The sequence below is a fragment of the Nerophis lumbriciformis genome, linkage group LG13 (assembly GCF_033978685.3).
Source record: "Nerophis lumbriciformis linkage group LG13, RoL_Nlum_v2.1, whole genome shotgun sequence".
In the NCBI taxonomy this organism is placed as follows: domain Eukaryota; kingdom Metazoa; phylum Chordata; class Actinopteri; order Syngnathiformes; family Syngnathidae; genus Nerophis; species Nerophis lumbriciformis.
The window spans coordinates 46,087,921-46,107,669 of NC_084560.2; positions in this window are offsets into that span (position 1 = coordinate 46,087,921).

The window sequence follows — 19,749 nt, forward strand, 5'->3', positions numbered from 1 at the left end:
GGCGACAATCCACCCGCCGCCGCCACCTGACTTGTCCCCGGTGGCTTCGGGGACACATGGCCTGGCGGCCCACCACCAAGTCCTCCCTCCACCCTCCCGTGACTTTTGACTTTCTGGGGGGTTTTTTTGTAGGGGAGGGGATTCTTGTTTGGGACGTCTGGGATCCGTCCCTTAAGGGGGGGGTTATGTCATGATCTGGTGACATTTTGGTTTTTTTGTTTAGCTCCACGCTTGCTAGCGTCCTCTGTTTTTGTATTTTTGTCCTGCCTTTTATTTATTAAATATACTTAAAATCTTACCTGCACTCCGCTCCTACTTGTCTCCTGCCTTGGAAGGAACACGACAACCACAACCATGCGTCCAAGACGTAACAGGATCGTCATACTCGTTTGAGTGACCGCCGATGATGGTTATCGTCACACTTGACCCTTTTTTTTTTTTTTTTGCCACAACTAGTGCTCTTATAGGGCTAAACAGACTTTATTTGTCCAGAAAATGTGGCAAGGTTTTTAGGTGGTTACAGAGAACTTTAACCAAACAGGACTTTGTTTCTCAAACCGCGGCGTAGTCTGCGCGAAACAAATGACTTTGTCAAAACGTAATCAGCCGGCGTGATGTATGGCGTGGGAGAATGTACGGACACGGCGAGCTCAGACTGGCGTATGATCAATGGCGGCCTATATTGTTTGCTGTGATAATTTATTCGGGCCGCAACGCTTTGATAAAACAATGTTGAAAAGCAATTTAAATGGAATTCATTTAAATGTCAATTCTCATGCTTAGGACTTTTCTATAATTGGCTATTTAATTAAAATCATTTTCACAGTCATTAATACAGGCCCGGGCAACTTGTAGCGCGCTGACGTTGTTTTAATTACATGGTATTAACAAAATTGATATGCTTTAGAAAGCACGGTGAATAAGAAATAATTAGAGCAATCATGCATCATCCTCTTATGGACGTTAAGTGTAGCACAATATAATTGATGGGAAAGAAAGATAAATAACTTTAATTGTGCGGGTGTGCGGCGCTCGCAACAAAGAAGGATATTCACTCTTGTGTTATACTTCATTATCCGCCGCGTCGCCTCCGACCTGTGATTACATGACATTTCAAGGCAGGCACTCTTTTTCAAACCTCCTTTTTGCCTCCTGAGAATAAATCTGCGGGGATGAAAAAAAAGTGGCCACGCAGTTCGGGATCATTGAGATGCTCGGAATAAAGCGTCTATTGATCGTGAATATTTGTTTTGGTCAAGGTCCCGCGCCTCCTCGACCCCATCTATCCTCACGCACGCTCCAACACAAACATGCCAGCGCAGGCCGGGGTGAAGGTGGACAGTGGACACACCGCACTGGATACTTTTATTAAAAAAGCACACCCCGCCGGCCAGGGGCCGGCCCGTGGCATAGGCCGTATAGGCAAATGCTAAGGACGCCGTCCATCAGGGGGCGCCACGCCAGTGCCACAAATGTTGGAGAAAAAAAAAAAAAAAAAAAGTTGGTACTATTATTTCTAAATACCGTATTTTCCGCACTATAAGGCGCACCGGATTATTAGCCGCACCTTCAATGAATTACATATTTCATAACTTTGTCCACCAATAAGCCGCCCCAGATTATAAGCAGCGCCTACGCTGCGCTAAAGGCAATGTCAAAAAAACAGTCAGATAGTTCAGTCAAACTTTAATAATATATTGAAAACCAGCGTTCTAACAACTCTGTCCCAAAATGTACGCAAATGTGCAATCACAAACATAGTAAAATTCAAAATGGTGTAGAGCAATAAATAGCAACATAATGTTGCTCGAACGTTAATGTCACAACACACAAAATAAACATAGCGCTCACCTTCTGAAGTTATTCTTCATTCGTAAATCCTTCGAATTCTTCGTCTTCGGTGTCCGAATTGAAAAGTTGCGCAAGCGTGGGTTCCAAAATGGCCGGCTCCGTCTCTTCGAAGTCATCGGAGTCAGTGTCGCTGTTGTTGTCCAGTAGTTCTGTGAATCCTGCCTTCCGGAAAGCTCGGACCACAGTTGTGACCGAAATATCTGCCCAGGCATTTACGATCCACTGGCAAATGTTGGCGTATGTCGTCCGGCGCTGTCTGCCCGTCTTAGTGAAGGTGTGTTCGCCTTCGGAGCTGTGTGAAAAAAGCCACCCGGCCTCTTCGCGTAAACTTCCCTTAACCACTCGCTCATCTTTTCTTCATCCATCCATCCCTTCGAGTTAGCTTTTATGATGACGCCGGCTGGAAAGGTCTCTTTTGGCAAGGTCTTCCTTTTGAATATCACCATGGGTGGAAGTTAGCATGGCAAGCTAGAACCACAGTGAAGGATGACTTCTCATTCCCTGTGGTGCGAATATTCACCGTACGTGCTCCCGTTCCACAGTGCGGTTCACAGGAATATCAGTTGCTGTGAAATACGGTAGTAATCCGTGTGCGGATGGAGAGATTGCGTCTTTTTATGAACCGGATCCTTGTCGCTTTGTAGGAGCCATTTTGTGGTCTTTACAGATGTAAACAGGAAATGAAACGTACGGTGATATCCGCGCGTTTTTTCTTCTTCTTCCGGGGGCGGGTGGTTGCTTACAGTAGAAGAAGAAGCGCTTCCTGTTCTATGGGGGCGGGTGCTTTCCTTGGCGGTTGCTTGCGTAGAAGAAGAAGCGCTTCCTGTTCTACCGGGAAAAAAGATGGCGGCTGTTTACCGAAGTTGCGAGATCGAAACTTTATGAAAATGAATCGTAATAAAGCGCACCGGGTTATAAGGCGCACTGTCAGCTTTTGAGAACATTTGTGGTTTTTAGGTGCGCCTTATAGTGCGGAAAATACGGTACAAAAAATAATCCAGCAAACCCTCACAATGCGTTTGCTGGGAACGCCTGGCAGAGTCTCCTGTCAGAGAGAGTTTCAATTCCCACCTCCGGAAGAACTTTGAACATGTCACGAGGGAGGTGCTGGACATTGAGTCCGAGTGGACAATGTTCCGTACCTCTATTGTCGAGGCGGCCGATTGGAGCTGTGGCCGCAAGGTAGTTGGTGCCTGTCGTGGCGGTAATCCTAAAACCCGTTGGTGGACGCCGGCGGTGAGGGATGCCGTCAGGCTGAAGAAGGAGTCCTATCGGGTTCTTTTGGCTCATGGGACTCCTGAGGCAGCGGACAGGTACCGACAGGCCAAGCGGTGTGCGGCTTCAGCGGTCGCGGAGGCAAAAACTCGGACATGGGAGGAGTTCGGGGAGGCCATGGAAAAAGACTTCCGGACGGCTTCGAAGCGATTCTGGACCACCATCCGCCGCCTCAGGAAGGGGAAGCAGTGCAGTGTCAACACCGTGTATGGTGAGGATGGTGCTCTGCTGACCTCGACTGCGGATGTTGTGGATCGGTGGAGGGAATACTTCGAAGACCTCCTCAATCCTACCAGCACGTCTTCCTATAAGGAAGCAGGGCCTGGGGAATCTGTGGTGGGCTCTCCTATTTCTGGGGCTGAGGTTGCCGAGGTAGTTAAAAAGCTCCTCGGTGGCAAGGCCCCGGGGGTGGATGAGATCCGCCCGGAGTTCCTTAAGGCTCTGGATGTTGTGGGGCTGTCTTGGTTGACAAGACTCTGCAACATTGCGTGGACATCGGGGGCGGTACCTCTGGATTGGCAGACCGGGGTGGTGGTTCCTCTCTTTAAGAAGGGGAACCGGAGGGTGTGTTCCAACTATCGTGGGATCACACTCCTCAGCCTTCCCGGTAAGGTCTATTCAGGTGTACTGGAGAGGAGGCTACGTCGGATAGTCGAACCTCGGATTCAGGAGGAACAGTGTGGTTTTCGTCCTGGTCGTGGAACTGTGGACCAGCTCTATACTCTCGGCAGGGTCCTTGAGGGTGCATGGGAGTTTGCCCAACCAGTCTACATGTGCTTTGTGGACTTGGAGAAGGCATTCGACCGTGTACCCCGGGAAGTCCTGTGGGGAGTGCTCAGAGAGTACGGGGTATCGGACTGTCTGATTGTGGCAGTCCGCTCCCTGTATGCTCGGTGCCAGAGCTTGGTCCGCATTGCCGGCAGTAAGTCGGACACGTTTCCAGTGAGGGTTGGACTCCGCCAAGGCTGCCCTTTGTCACCGATTCTGTTCATAACCTTTATGGACAGAATTTCTAGGCGCAGTCAAGGCGTTGAGGGGATCTGGTTTGGTGGCTGCAGGATTAGGTCTCTGCTTTTTGCAGATGATGTGGTCCTGATGGCTTCATCTGGCCAGGATCTTCAGCTCTCACTGGATCGGTTCGCAGCTGAGTGTGAAGCGACTGGGATGAGAATCAGCACCTCCAAGTCCGAGTCCATGGTTCTCGCCCGGAAAAGGGTGGAGTGCCATCTCCGGGTTGGGGAGGAGATCTTGCCCCAAGTGGAGGAGTTCAAGTACCTCTGAGTCTTGTTCACGAGTGGGGGAAGAGTGGATCGTGAGATCGACAGGCGGATCGGTGCGGCGTCTTCAGTAATGCGGACGCTGTATCGATCCGTTGTGGTGAAGAAGGAGCTGAGCCGGAAGGCAAAGCTCTCAATTTACCGGTCGATCTACGTTCCCATCCTCACCTATGGTCATGAGCTTTGGGTCATGACCGAAAGGACAAGATCACGGGTACAAGCGGCCGAAATGAGTTTCCTCCGCCGAGTGGCGGGGCTCTCCCTTAGAGATAGGGTGAGAAGCTCTGTCATTCGGGGGGAGCTCAAAGTAAAGCCGCTGCTCCTCCACATCGAGAGGAGCCAGATGAGGTGGTTCGGGCATCTGGTCAGGATGCCACCCGATCGCCTCCCTCGGGAGGTGTTTAGGGCACGTCCGACCGGTAGGAGGCCACGGGGAAGACCCAGGACACGTTGGGAAGACTATGTCTCCCGGCTGGCCTGGGAACGCCTCGGGATCCCCCGGGAGGAGCTGGACGAAGTGGCTGGGGAGAGGGAAGTCTGGGCTTCCCTGCTTAAGCTGCTGCCCCCACGACCCGACCTCGGATAAGCGGAAGATGGATGGATGGATGGATGGATGGAAAAAATAATCCCACGTTAATTAAAATGCAAAGTAAAGCCTATTTAATAGAAATATTATTTGTTACAACATTACGACAACCCCCCCCCCCCCGACACCAGCAGATGACATGGCACCCCAAACCATCACCCAACCATGCAAATTTTGCATTTCCTTTGGAAATCGAGGTCCCAGAGTCTGGAGGAAGACAGGAGAGGCACAGGATCCACGTTGCCTGAAGTCTAGTGTAAAGTTTCCACCATCAGTGATGGTTTGGGGTGCCATGTCATCTGCTGGTGTCGGTCCACTCTGTTTCCTGAGATCCAGGGTCAACGCAGCCGTCTACCAGCAAGTTTTAGAGCACTTCATGCTTCCTGCTGCTGACCTGCTCTATGGAGATGGAGATTTCAAGTTCCAACAGGACTTGGCGCCTGCACACAGCGCAAAATCTACCCGTGCCTGGTTTACGGACCATGGTATTTCTGTTCTAAATTGGCCCGCCAACTCCCCTGACCTTAGCTCCATAGAAAATCTGTGGGGTATTGTGAAAAGGAAGATGCAGAATGCCAGACCCAAAAAGGCAGAAGAGTTGAAGGCCACTATCAGAGCAACCTGGGCTCTCATAACACCTGAGCAGTGCCAGAAACTCATCGACTCCATGCCACGCCGCATTAACGCAGTAATTGAGGCAAAAGGAGCTCCAACCAAGTATTGAGTATTGTACATGCTCATATTTTTCATTTTCATACTTTTCAGTTGGCCAACATTTCTAAAAATCCCTTTTTTGTATTAGCCTTAAGTAATATTCTAATTTTGTGACACATGGAATTTTGGATTTTCATTTGTTGCCACTTCAAACCATCAAAATTAAATGAAATAAACATTTGAATGCATCAGTCTGTGTGCAATGAATAAATATAATGTACAAGTTACACCTTTTGAATGCAATTACTGAAATAAATCAAGTTTTTCAAAATATTCTAATTTACTGGCTTTTACCTGTATATCTAGAAAGGGTGGTCTTAAGGAGGTAGGCACTATTCGGAGGTCTCAAGAAGGTAAGAAATACAATAAAATGTGTGTGTGTGTGTGTGTGTGCAGTAAATAAGGCTCATTTAAGGAGCCAGCACTTGAGGCGAGTGTTACATACAACACACGGCTAATAACACGCTCCCTCACACAAAAAAAGTATGTCAAATAACCGCTTCCTGGTAAATGTGTCCCTTCACGGGGGAGAGAGAGAGTTGGAAAAAAAACGCTCACTTGGTGGAGCTTAAATTAGAGTAGTCACGGGCGGCGTGGCGTGGCACTTCATTTGATGTCACGCCGCCTCAAACAGGAGCAAGAAAACGGCGAGATTTGTGGATATCTAAATTGCGAGCGCACCAAGCTGTATAAAGAGCGGTAATTACCGCGTGCTCGCTGTGGCACAACCGCAGTGATTAAAATGAATCCTCATCGACTTCTCCATTAAAGCGCTGGCAGCGGCGATCCCGCGACCTTTCCCCCGTTGATTGAGCGCAACAATCACAATTCAATTGTAATGCAAAGAGAACATTTGTTAGGAATGTACGCCCGCATGCATCACACATTTTCCTACACCTAATCAATGTGGAGTGACTCTCCGCAGAGAGAACGACGAGTGTGTTGGGGTTTTTTTTGTGGCAAGCCGACACGCAATGATAGAAACCAATCATGGCGACACTTACCTGCCGCTCTGCACTCACGGGATCACAACAAATCATAGCTTCCTAATAGCCGAGCACTTAGAATAGCAAGTGGTGCACATCCAAGCACCACCCGTCGTTCTCCTCAACTCGTGTTCCTCCACGACTCCCTCGTAAAGAGCAAGACTCCTTTTGAATGTTGCGCAACATGAGGTCAAAGGTCAAATCAGCGCTTAGTCTGGCCAGGGAGACGTTTGATTTGTTTTTGTTTTTTTCCAGCAAAGATTTTTAAGACGGTGTATCTTTAGCGTCGAAGCGATTCTGGACCACCATCCGCCGCCTCAGGAAGGGGAAGCAGCAGCCTAACCAATCTGGCGCCCTAGGCAAAATTTTAGGTGGCGCCCCCCAACATCGGCATTGAAGTGTATATACTCAGAAGAAACCGAATAGCTTTGTCTTTGACCTTTTTTTTTTTTACTTACAACTATACCTAATATATAAAGGGGTGGAAAAGTGACTATTACCTGCAGGGCAAACATTAGCTAACCAGAAGGCAATAACAATGTAAACAAAAAACACCTGCTTAAAAGATCTAATACAAATGTCCCTGAGGAATGTAAGGTGGGAGTACTGTAATTACCTAACGTTACATTATTATTTTCCATAACAATTGAGCCCCCTCCACAATATTAACCCGACGTTAAAACAGAACTAGCTATTTATTGATTAGCAATTGCCGAATCATGTAACATTAGCTTAATGCTAAAAAGCCAGGTTACTATCACATTCTGTAACAGACAAATAATTTCATGTAGGCTAACGTTACCTACCTGCTACCTCTGTCTTTTCTCGTTTCTCCTCCTCTTCTTTTCTCTTTTTTCTTCCCTGGGCACCTGACAGTTTTGGCCGTTTTGACATCTTGTGTTGATTTTTTGATGTGGTGACGTCCAAAAAGAGTCATGATACGGGAAGGGAGGGGGCGCGGGGGCGTAATGTTGTAACAAATAATATTTCTATTAAATAGGCTTTACTTTGCATTTTAATTAACGTGGGATTATTTTTTTGTATTTAGAAATAATAGTATCAACTTTTTTTTCTTTTTTTTTTTTTCTCCAACATTTGTGGAACTGGCGTGGCGCCCCCTGATGGACAGCGCCCTTAGCATTTGCCTATACGGCCTATGCCACGGGCCAACCCTGGGAAGCAGTGCACTACCAACACCGTGTATGGCGAGGATGGTGTTCTGCTGACCTCGACTGCGGAAGTTGTGGATCGGTGGAGGGAATACTTCAAAGACCTCCTCAATCCCACCAACACGTCTTCCTATGAGGAAGCAGTGCCTGGGGAATCTGTTACCCACATACGAAAAACGAGCAGGCACCTGCAGCATATGCCACAACAGAAAAAAAAAGAAAAAAAGAGATGGACACTTTTACGGAGCGGAGAAGGGACGCCTCGCCGGGGTCCGGGACCGAGGCCCCTTCCCCCTAGAGTGCCCGACCGGGAGCCGTAGCTGAGGCGATCCGCGAGAAGGGCCCGACGCACGTCCAGGGTCACCACCGCACCGACACCCCGCCTCGTCCCTCGTCCGCCGTCACGCGCAGCAGGTAAGCAGCTTACCTGCCCGCCACTCCCGTGGCCGGGGGCTCGTAACAGGGGGCGCTCCGCACGCTCCGCCCGCGCAGCTTACCTGCCCGCCACCCCTGTTGCCGGGGGCGCGTAACAGGGGTCACTCCGCGCGCAGTGCGCTCACGAAAGGGGTGGGGCTCACCCTGGTTGATATAGACAGCAGGACGGTGGCCATGGAAGTCGGAACCCGCTAAGGAGTGTGTAACAACCCACCTGCCGAATCAACTAGCCCTGAAAATGGATGGCGCTGGAGCGTCGGGCCCATACCCGGCCGTCGCCGGCAGCGAGACGCGCTTGGAGGTGCGCTCAGCGCGGTTCCCATATGATTGCGCACTGGTGTGCGTCTGGGCCGTGACAGCGTGGCACGCATTGAATGTCTCTGCTGCATTGGATCAGTCTCCTTTCTTTAACAGGCAAAAGCTTTATAACCTCACTAATGCCTTGCATCGTCTATATTAGATATATAACAACGGGCGGGTGCGGTTCTGATTAAATGTTAGATCGGGTGAATGGCGGATGGTTGACGACTTTCTGATGCGGTTGCGGATGAAATAATTGCCTATCCGCGCATCTCTACTGGATACATATAACAATTTAATTAATTTTTTTTCTTTTTACATTTTTTGTCTTTCCATGATGGCAGGTGAGGCCTAGCCTCACCTGCCTCTAGTGCAGCGTTTCTCAAAGTGTGGGGCGCGCCCCACTGGTGGGGAATAGAGACATGACAGGTGGGGCGCGAGGAACGGGAGGAAATTTCACTTAAAAAATGTTTTTTATTATTATATTCTTAGATTTTTTTTTACTATGCTTTCATTTTCTATACACACTGTAAATCACTTTGTGATTCTGTCTGTGAAATCCGCTATATAAATAAATGGAAATTACCGGTACTTATTTTTACTGTAGGCTTTAAATTTCTCGGTAGGAGCGAAAGTTTGACAGACATAGCAACAGTAACTAATGGGGGCGGGGCTAAGCGGAACAAACTTTCGCGCGGATGGGTAGCAGGCTAATGTGTGGACCACAATTACACAAATATATACATTTGTGACTCGCACCTCAAAGGTCGTCGAGCCAGAGCCAGCGCCTGCAGAGAAACAAAAATGTGACAGGCACACACTGTGTCATTCACCGGGAAGCACTCGCGTCAAGGCAGCTCAGCCCCGAACTCAATGAGGTTTTAACAGATGTTGTGAGCGCGGTAAATTTGATCAAAACATGACCACTGAAAGTGCGACTGTTCTCTGCACTGTGTGAGGAAATGGGAGCTGATCATACAGCCGTGCTGTTTCACAGTGAAGCAAGGTGGCTCTCCCGGGGAAAAGTGCTGTCACCTGCCCTGTCTTGCCAAATGCATAGCTCCTCCTTTTTTTTTTTTGCAAAGATTGCAAAGTGGCACTTTTGTTTTATTTATTATTGAACTTGATGCAAGTTATTTGATTCATTATTGAACTTGATGCAAGTTATAACACTTTTGTTGTATTTATTATTGAACTTGATGCAAGTTATAACACTTTTTTTGATTTATTATTGAACTTGATGCAAGTTATTTGATTTATTATTGAACTTGATGCAAGTTATAACACTTTTATTTGATTTATTATTGAACTTGATGCAAGTTATAACACTTTTTTTGATTTATTATTGAACGTGATGCAAGTTATAACACTTTTTTTTTATTTATTATTGAACGTGATGCAAGTTATAACACTTTTTTTTATTTATTATTGAACTTGATTCAAGTTATAACACTTTTTTTGATTTATTATTGAACTTGATGCAAGTTATAACACTTTTATTTGATTTATTATTGAACTTGATGCAAGTTATAACACTTTTTTTTATTTATTATTGAACGTGATGCAAGTTATAACACTTTTTTTTATTTATTATTGAACTTGATGCAAGTTATAACACTTTTTTTGATTTATTATTGAACTTGATGGAAGTTATTTTATTTATTATTGAACTTGATGCAAGTTATAACACTTTTTTTTATTTTTTATTATTGAACGTGATGCAAGTTATAACACTTTTGTTTTATTTATTATTGAACTTGATGGAAGTTATTTTATTTATTATTGAACTTGATGCAAGTTATAACACTTTTTTTGATTTATTATTGAACGTGATGCAAGTTATAACACTTTTTTTTTTTTATTATTGAACGTGATGCAAGTTATAACACTTTTTTTTATTTATTATTGAACTTGATTCAAGTTATAACACTTTTTTTGATTTATTATTGAACTTGATGCAAGTTATAACACTTTTATTTGATTTATTATTGAACTTGATGCAAGTTATAACACTTTTTATTATTTATTATTGAACGTGATGCAAGTTATAACACTTTTTTTTATTTATTATTGAACTTGATGCAAGTTATAACACTTTTTTTGATTTATTATTGAACTTGATGGAAGTTATTTTATTTATTATTGAACTTGATGCAAGTTATAACACTTTTTTTTATTTTTTATTATTGAACGTGATGCAAGTTATAACACTTTTGTTTTATTTATTATTGAACTTGATGGAAGTTATTTTATTTATTATTGAACTTGATGCAAGTTATAACACTTTTTTTATTTATTTATTATTGAACGTGATGCAAGTTATAACACTTTTGTTTTATTTATTATTGAACTTGATGGAAGTTATTTTATTTATTATTGAACTTGATGCAAGTTATACCACAGCTGCACAGTTATTTTATTTATTATTGAACTTGATGTTATTTTATGTTATTGAGATTGAATGTATACAACTTGATGTTCAATAAATTTGAAAATGTTAAAGCTTGGCATTAGCGCTCTGTTGGGGCGATGTGGGCAAGTGGGGCTTGAAAACTCCCCCTTGTCCAAAGTGGGGGATGACAAAAAAAGTTTGAGAACCACTGCTCTAGTGACTGCACGTCACTGTTTTGGTCCTATATGGCTCTTTCAACGTTTTGGGTTGCCGACCCCTGCCCTAAAGAGTCCTGCCGCCTTGCAACATGGAACAAGGAACATTAACGCACAGTTCTGTGACAGTCCAGTAAGGACGGACGTGCGTAATCCTTTGGGGGGAAAAAAAAAAATTATTAACAAAACATCAGAAGTTCCTGCGTCTTGTTGAAGGGAAGTGGGTAAGAGACGAGTCGTGTCGTCTTTAAGCGCCGCACTCGATGGTGTCTTTCAAAAAGTCCTCATGAAGAGAATGATGTCCTTAAGGGATTTTCCTTTTTAGAATCAGGAGATTATAGTTTACACGGACATTAAACAGATTAGAGCAGGCCGCTCTCACTCTCTCAAGGCGCTTTATCTAAATGGAGAAAATGCTAATTGGGAAAATTCCGATGCTGAAATTATATTTCAAGCTGCAGGATTTGAGCGAGGGAGGGGGGGGGGGATCCGACGGCCAGAGGTGGGTAGTAACGCGCTACATTTACTCCGTTACATCTACTTGAGTGACTTTTGGGATAAATTGTACTTCTAAGAGTAGTTTTAATGCAACATACTTTTACTTTTACTTGAGTATATTTATAGAGAAGAAACGCTACTTTTACTCCGCTACTTTTATCTACATTCAGCTCGCTACTCGCTACTAATTTTGATCGATCTGTTAATGCACGCTTTGTTTGTTTTGGTCTGTCAGACAGACCTTCATAGTGCCTGCGTTTCAACAAATACAGTCACTGGTGACGTTCACTCCGTTCCACCAATCAGATGCAGTCACTGGTGACGTTGGACCAATCAAACAGAGCCAGGCGGTCACATGACCTGACTTAAACAAGTTGAAAAACTTATTGGGGTGTTACCATTTAGTGGTCAATTGTACGGAATATGTACTGTACTGTGCAATCTACTAATAAAAGTTTCAATCAATCAATCAAAAGTGTGAAGGAAAAAAGACCCTTTTTTATTTCAACCGTACATCCCGTCAAAAGCCTAAAGACTGACTGCACAGTTCCTGTCTTCACAATAAAAGTGCCGCTCCATCGCGCCTGCGCTTTCAAAACAAGAGTCTCCGAAAGCCAGCGCAAACAAGCTAGCAAGCTACGGAGTTTGCCGCCAATGTATTTCTTGTAAAGTGTATAAAAACGAATATGGAAGCTGGACAAATAAGATGCCAAAAACCAACCACTTTCATGTGGTATTAGACAGAAAGGAGGAACTTTTTTTCTCCTCCATTTGAAAACGTGGACGTTATCATCACTACTGTCTGATTACAATCAATGCAAGTCATCAGAATCAGGTGATACACCAACTTATATTCTTGTCTTCATGAAAGAAAGGAATCTATATGTGTTAAACATGCATGTATATTCATTAAAACACCTTTAACATGTAAACAAAAACGGTAAAAATAAATAAATATAAATTATATACTGTATATATATATATATATATATATATATATATAAGAAGAAGAAGAACAAAAAAAAATAAAAAAAATAAAATAAAAATAAAAAAGAACAGAAAACGAAACGACATCATCTGGTACAACCCCCCATACAGCAAAAACGTCTCAACTAACATTGGACACAAATTCCTCAATCTGATTGACAAACACTTTCCCAAAGACAACACCCTAAGAAAAGTATTCAACAAGAACAACATTAAATTGAGCTACAGCTGCATGAACAATATACGACAAATTATCTCAAACCACAACAAAACAATTGCAAATGAGCCGTCGGCCCCCAGACAGAGCGACTCCAAAACCAACAAAGACTGTAACTGTCGAAAGAAACCTGATTGCCCTCTCAACGGGGGGTGCTTACAAACATCAGTTGTCTACCAATCTAAGGTAATACGCAAGGACATTAACACATCCGACACATATGTAGGATTAACCGAGGGAGAATTCAAAACCAGATGGAACAATCACAAGGCTTCTTTCAGGAACCAAAACCTGCGAAATACCACAGAACTCAGCAAACACATTTGGGACCTCAAAGACAATAATGTTGAATATTCAATAACATGGCAAATTCTTGCATCCAGCACACCTTACAATAGTGGTAATAAAAGATGCAACCTATGCTTGAAAGAGAAACTGTTTATTATTTACCGTCCAGACCTGTCATCCCTCAACAAGCGCAGCGAAATTGTTACAGCATGCCGCCACAGACGGAAACACCTCCTAGGTAACACATGAGCCAATCACCACGCCCCTAGGCCAGCCTGTACCCACCCACTCTGTGCCCTATATAAACCATGGTATGCGAATGCTCCCATTAAAATCTCCTGATGATTGAGGGTACCCCCCCTCATGAAACAGGCCTGTAGAGATGAAATAGTCTTGTGATTTTTTTCCCACATATACATATATTGCGCTCTACTACGGTATCGAGCACTATTTTTTGGATAACCTTATTAAGACATATATATATATATGTGTGTGTATATATATATGTGTATATATATATATATATATGATATGTGTGTGTATGTTACTCATCAGTTACTCAGTACTTGAGTAGTTTTTTCACAACATACTTTTTACTTTTACTCAAGTAAATATTTGGGTGACTACTCCTTACTTTTACTCGAGTAATAAATCTCTAAAGTAACAGTACTCTTACTTGAGTACAATTTCTGGCTACTCTACCCACCTCTGCCGACGGCCAAGCGTCCTCCGCTGTTTGCCGGGCTAAAACGGTAATTGTCTCTGAAAACTTCATCGATGACAGGTTCAATTCCGCTCGGCAAATGTTTAATAAACGCTGCGCAAACAGGACGCGGGGCAGGGGAAACTTTAATTGCTTTCATCATCGCCGCTATAGGTCTTTGGGAAAGAAGGAAAATGGCAGTTAACAGAAACTGTCCTGTGGAGGAAATTGAGAAAACGATGCGTAATTAAGATAACTTTTTGTTGTGACTGAGCACGACATTCTCAGACCAAAGCCTATTCAATTAAAAGGAAAACAAGCCTGCTTTACTTTCATCACACTGACAGCTTTTTTTTTAAAAACACAAACATCTTAATTAACAGATTGGCGGGTGGAAAGATGTATTTTTCATTGGGCGCAAGAAGAGATCAAGTCAACAATGTAAACTCCCTGCCACCTTTTTTTTTTATTTCAAAGCTCATTAATGCCTTTGGAGCTCGGCACTAAAAGGGAAGTAATGTGTTTCTTTTATTTCTTAGCAGCCTTACTTACACAAGTGTTGCTGTACAATTACAGCCGTTAATGGACGCGCTAACTAAAGGACTTGGAGAGGTCGGAAAGTGCTGACATTTTTTTTTTTTCCCACGAGGAGTGAAGAAAAGCTCAAGAAAAAGATGTGTGAAGATTCCTGAGTGAGAGAAAACATTACCGTATTTTCCGCACTATAAGGCGCACCGGATTATTAGCCGCACCTTCAATGAATTACATATTTCATAACTTTGTCCACCAATAAGCCGCCCCGGATTATAAGCCGCGCCTACGCTGCGCTAAAGGGAATGTCAAAAAAACAGTCAGATAGTTCAGTCAAACTTTAATAATATATTGAAAACCAGCGTTCTAACAACTCTGTCCCAAAATGTACGCAAATGTGCAATCACAAACATAGTAAAATTCAAAATGGTGTAGAGCAATAGCAACATAATGTTGCTCGAACGTTAATGTCACAACACACAAAATAAACATAGCACTCACCTTCTGAAGTTATTCTTCATTCGTAAATCCTTCGAATTCTTCGTCTTCGGTGTCCGAATTGAAAAGTTGCGCAAGCGTGGGATCCAAAATGGCCGGTTCCGTCTCGTCGAAGTCATCGGAGTCAGTGTCGCTGTTGTTGTCCAGTAGTTCTGTGAATCCTGCCTTCCGGAAAGCTCGGACCACAGTTGTGACCGAAATATCTGCCCAGGCATTTACGATCCACTGGCAAATGTTGGCGTATGTCGTCCGGCGCTGTCTGCCCGTCTTAGTGAAGGTGTGTTCGCCTTCGGAGCTGTGTGAAAAAAGCCACCCGGCCTCTTCGCGTAAACTTCCCTTAACCACTCGCTCATCTTTTCTTCATCCATCCATCCCTTCGAGTTAGCTTTTATGATGACGCCGGCTGGAAAGGTCTCTTTTGGCAAGGTCTTCCTTTTGAATATCACCATGGGTGGAAGTTAGCATGGCAAGCTAGAACCACAGTGAAGGATGACTTCTCATTCCCTGTGGTGCGAATATTCACCGTACGTGCTCCCGTTCCACAGTGCGGTTCACAGGAATATCAGTTGCTGTGAAATACGGTAGTAATCCGTGTGCGGATGGAGAGATTGCGTCTTTTTATGAACCGGATCCTTGTCGCTTACTAGGAGCCATTTTGTGGTCTTTACAGATGTAAACAGGAAATGAAACGTACGGTGATATCCGCGCGTTTTTTCTTCTTCTTCCGGGGGCGGGTGGTTGCTTACAGTAGAAGAAGAAGCGCTTCCTGTTCTATGGGGGCGGGTGCTTTCCTTGGCGGTTGCTTGCGTAGAAGAAGAAGCGCTTCCTGTTCTACCGGGAAAAAAGATGGCGGCTGTTTACCGAAGTTGCGAGATCGAAACTTTATGAAAATGAATCGTAATAAAGCGCACCGGGTTATAAGGCGCACTGTCAGATTTTGAGAAAATTTGTGGTTTTTAGGTGCGCCTTATAGTGCGGAAAATACGTTAAAGTAGCGATGATTGTCACACACACACACACTAGGTGTGGTGAAATATGTCCTCTGCATTTGACCCATCCCCTTGTTCACCCCCTGGGAGGTGAGGGGAGCAGTGGGCAGCAGCGGTGGGCCGCACCCGGGAATCATTTTTGGTGATTTAACCCCCAATTCCAACCCTTGATGCTGAGAGCCAAGCAGGGAGGTAACGGCTCCCATTTTTATAGTCTTTGGTATGACTCGGCCAGGGGTTTGAACTCACAACCTACCCATCTCAGGGCAGACACTCTAACCCAGAGTGAAAAAAAAATGTGTCTGGGGGCCGGTATATCTATTTTTAGGGACACCAATACACATACTTGCCAACCTTGAGACCTCCGATTTCGGGAGGTGGGAGGTGGGGGCGTGGTCGGGATGGGGCGGGGCGTGGTTGGGGGCGTGGTTAAGAGGAGAGGAGTATATTGACAGCTAGAATTCACCAAGTCAAGTATTTCATACATATATATATACAGGTAAAAGCCAGTAAATTAGAATATTTTGAAAAACTTGATTTATTTCAGTAATTGCCTTCAAAAGGTGTAACTTGTACATTATATTTATTCATTGCACACAGACTGATGCATTCAAATGTTTATTTCATTTAATTTTGATGATTTGAAGTGGCAACAAATGAAAATCCAAACTTCCGTGTGTCACAAAATTAGAATATTACTTAAGGCTAATACAAAAAAGGGATTTTTAGAAATGTTGGCCAACTGAAAAGTATGAAAATGAAAAATATGAGCATGTACAATACTCAATACTTGGTTGGAGCTCCTTTTGCCTCAATTACTGCGTTAATGCGGCGTGGCATGGAGTCGATGAGTTTCTGGCACTGCTCAGGTGTTATGAGAGCCCAGGTTGCTCTGATAGTGGCCTTCAACTCTTCTGCGTTTTTGGGTCTGGCATTCTGCATCTTCCTTTTCACAATACCCCACAGATTTTCTATGGGGCTAAGGTCAGGGGAGTTGGCGGGCCAATTTAGAACAGAAATACCATGGTCCGTAAACCAGGCACGGGTAGATTTTGCGCTGTGTGCAGGCGCCAAGTCCTGTTGGAACTTGAAATCTCCATCTCCATAGAGCAGGTCAGCAGCAGGAAGCATGAAGTGCTCTAAAACTTGCTGGTAGACGGCTGCGTTGACCCTGGATCTCAGGAAACAGAGTGGACCGACACCAGCAGATGACATGGCACCCCAAACCATCACCCAACCATGCAAATTTTGCATTTCCTTTGGAAATCGAGGTCCCAGAGTCTGGAGGAAGACAGGAGAGGCACAGGATCCACGTTGCCTGAAGTCTAGTGTAAAGTTTCCACCATCAGTGATGGTCCGGAAGTCGTTTTCCATGGCTTCCCCGAACTCCTCCCATGTCTGAGTTTTTGCCGCCGCGACCGCTGAAGCCGCACACCGCTTGGCCTGTCGGTACCTGTCCGCTGCCTCAGTCCCATGAGCCAAAAGAACCCGATAGGACTCCTTCTTCAGCTTGACGGCATCCCTCACCGCCGGTGTCCACCAACGGGTTCTAGGATTACCGCCACGACAGGCACCAACTACCTTGCGGCCACAGCTCCAATCGGCCGCCTCGACAATAGAGGTGCGGAACATGGTCCACTCGGACTCAATGTCCAGCACCTCCCTCGTGACATGTTCAAAGTTCTTCCGGAGGTGGGAATTGAAACTCTCTCTGACAGGAGACTCTGCCAGACGTTCCCAGCAAACCCTCACAATGCGTTTGGGCCTGCCAGGTCTGTCCGGCATCCTCCCCCACCATCGCAGCCAACTCACCACCAGGTGGTGATCAGGCCGTATTGAAGATAATTGTATTTTTTCTTCATGAAAACGGGAGGGCGCTGGGAAAGAAGGACACCATACGTCTGTTTGGGACATGCGACTGGAACTACTGCCTGTGATGGAGTCCAGTGGTAACTTTATGTAAGGACATGAAAAGAACATGGAGACAAAAGCGATGGTTCAGGTGCTCAGTCTGCTGGAGTGCAGGTGACAGATGCCCTGCAGCCACTAATAGTAATTATGACCAGAGGAGGAGAAGAAGTCAATTAGATGACGTGCATAATAAAGACTGACAAGCTCGCCGGAGAGGAAGTTAGTTAAGGACAGGTTGGGTGGGCGTGCCCAGAAAAAAGGGGAAAAAAAGAAGGTATCGTTCAAGAAGACCGAGGTTACTTCATCTCAAGTTGTAAGCCAGTGTTAAAATACTATAATACAGGATATGTTGGAGAAATGATGGATGGTTGGCAGCATTGTAACTTGGGTAGGAGTTTAATTGGTTCCGTCACGCAGTTTGTACTTCAAAAACTCAATTTATCTTCTACCATGTACAAATGCCTTTTTAAAAAGAAGAATGAACTTTTAGATAAGAAATATTGTATGAAAAACAATACAATACACTTGTCATGTCTGTGTGATCATGTTTTTTGTTTTGGTCATGTTCGTTTTGGGTTTTGGACTTTTTGTCACCATAGCAACCATTAGTTTTTCACCTGTCACGTCACGCACCTGTTTCACGTTTTGAGTCACGCACCTGCTTTCACTAATCATGTCCATAAGTATTTAAGTTCATTCATTTTCTGTTGTTCGTCCTGACGACCTCACACCACATTTATGCTTCTGTCCATGCCTGATACTTCTTTTCATGTCCATCGTTCACGCTGCTCCTTTTTTTGTCCATGCCAAGTAAGTTTTCTTTATTCAAGCCATAGTTTGCAAGTTTTGTTTAATTGTTCATAGTTTCTGCCAATGTGCAAGTTTTGTGTTTATAGTAGTGATGGGTTGATGAGGCGTCATGAAGCGTTTCGACACATTGCAAAACTGTATTGATACTGTGTCGATACTGTGTCACTAAATACTGACATCTGCTGGACATTAAAAATCCCTACAGGCAACCTATGGACCGACTCAACTGACACTGATTTGATGCCCTAGTACAGGGGTCACCAACCTTTTTGAAACCAAAAACTACTTCTTGGGTACTGATTAATGCCAAGGGCTACCAGTTTGATACACACTTAAATAAATAAATATATTGTCATTTGTAAGTTACACGTAAGTGTGATTTAAACAAGAATAGCTAAATAAATACATTTATATATATAAAAAAATGGGTATTTCTGTCTGTCATTCCGTCGTGCATTTTTTTTTTCCTTTTACGGAAGGTTTTTTGTAGAGAATAAATGATGGAAAAAAAACACTTAATTGAACGGTTTAAACGAGGAGAAAACACGAAAAAAATTAAAATAAAATTTTGAAACATAGTTTATCTTCAATTTCGACTCTTTAAAATTCAAAATTCAACCGACAAAAAGAAGAGAAAAAACTAGCTAATTTGAATCTTTTTGAAAAAATTAAAAAAAGAATTTATGGAACATCATTAGTCATTTTTCCTGATTAAGATACATTTTAGAATTTTGATGACATGTTTTTAAATTGGTTAAAATCCAATCTGCACTTTGTTAGAATATTTAACAAATTGGACCAAGCTATATTTCTAACAAAGACAAATCAGTATTTCTTCTAGATTTTCCAGAACAAACATTTTAAAAGAAATTCAAAATACTTTGAAATAAGATTTAAATTTGATTCTACAGATTTTCTAGATTTGCCAGAATAATTTTTTTGAATTTTAATCATAGTAAGTTTGAAGAAATATTACACAAATATTCTTCGTCGAAAAACCAGAAGCTAAAATATTTATTATTCTTTACAATAAAAAAAAAAAAAAAATTACTTGAACATTGATTTAAATTGTCAGGAAAGAAGAGGAAGAAATTTAAAAGGTATATTTGTTTAAAAA